Below are 1687 nucleotides of genomic sequence, written 5' to 3' on the forward strand. Positions count from 1 at the left end.
TCAGCAGGCTGTTTCCAAACGGTGGTGGCAAAGAGTGTTGTCAGGGCTTTTTTTGCAGAAAAAGCCCAGCAGGAACTCATTAGCATAATAGGCCACACCCAACATCAGAAACTCATTAGCATATTAAGCCACACCACTGACAGCACAGCTCATTAGCATATTAGACCACACCCCCATGTTACCACACTCACCTTTTGCTTGTTATTCTGTTTACCTTGTTTGTTGTCAAAACCCAGGGCTTTTTTGTAGCAGGAACGCTTTTGCATGTTAGGCCACACACCCCTAATGTAGCCAATCCTAATGAGTTTCTGCTGTTGGGTGTGGCCTATCATGCTAATGAGTTCCTGCTGGGCGTGGCCAACTCGGGAGCCAGCCGGAACTCCGTTCCTGTGCGTTCCTGCCCAAAAATATCCCTGAGTGTCGTCAATCCACAGCTGACTTATGGAGACCCCCCCCACACACAGGATTCTCCGGGCAAGTGATGTTCAGAGGTGGTTTTGCCATTGCTTGGCTCTGAGTCACAACCCTGGGACTTCCTTGGTGGCCTCCCGTCCAAGTCCTAACCAGGGCTGATCCTGCTTAGCTTCTGGGATTTGAGAAGATTGGCCAGCCTGGGCCATCCAGGTGGAGGCAAGAGGTGAACAGAGGTGGTGTCTGCCGTTGCCTGCCTCTGCGTAGCAACCCTGGACTTCCTTAGAGGTCTCCCCTCCAAGTACTAACCAGGGCCGACCTGGCTTAGCTTCTGAGATCTGATGAGATCAGGCTCGCCTGGGCCTTCCAGGTCAGGGCATCTCAGAATGAAGCAGGCTCAATGCTCTTCAGGGGTATACTGTTCCTGTACATGGGGGCTCTATTTCGCCAAAATGCTTAACAGCCTTCCCGAAGCCTATCCCTTACAAACGTGAACGGTGTTCGGCCTCCTTGTGCTGGACAGGCACTCGTGCCTTACAGGTAGACCAGAGCCTGGGATAGATGTTTGACCTGAGGGAGGTCTGTAAGGTGGATCGCCCCGCCTTGCATCGGGGTTGGTTTGGATGACCTTTTGGTTTCCCTCCACACTAGGAAGCAGAAAACCCTGCAAATATAAAAGCAGCGCAGGTTTCATTACCCACAACATGGAGAGCCAGTTTGGTGTCGTGGTGAAGTGCGGACGCTAATCTGGGAGAACCAGGTTTGATTCCCCACTCCTCCACTTGCACCTGCTGGATGACCTTGGGCGAGCCGTAGTTCTGATAAGAGCTGTCCTTGAAAAAGAGCAGTTTCTGTCAAGAGCTCTCTCAGCCCTACCTACCTCACAGGGCGTCTGTTGTGGGGAGGGGGAAGGGAAAGGAGTTTTGTAAGCCGCTCTGAGACTCCTTCGGGTAGTGAAGGGCGAGGTATAAATCCAATCTTCTCCTCCACCTCCTCCTTCTTCTGTGTAGTGGTTGTGCGCGGACTCTAATCTGGGAGAACCAGGTTTGATTACCAACTCCTCCACTTGCACCAGCTGGATGACCTTGGGCGAGTCGTAGTTCTGATAAGAGCTGTCCTTGAAAAAGAGCAGTTTCTGTCAAGAGCTCTCTCAGCCCCACCTACCTCACAGGGTGTCTGTTGTGGGGAGGAGAAGGTAAAGGAGTTTGTAAGCCGCTCTGAGACTGCTTCGGGTAGTGAAGGGTGGGGTATAAATCCAATCTCCTCCTCCTCCTCC

This window comes from Gekko japonicus, unplaced genomic scaffold, assembly GCF_001447785.1.
Source record: "Gekko japonicus isolate JY-2015 unplaced genomic scaffold, Gekko_japonicus_V1.1 scaffold992, whole genome shotgun sequence".
Taxonomy (NCBI): Eukaryota; Metazoa; Chordata; class Lepidosauria; order Squamata; family Gekkonidae; genus Gekko; species Gekko japonicus.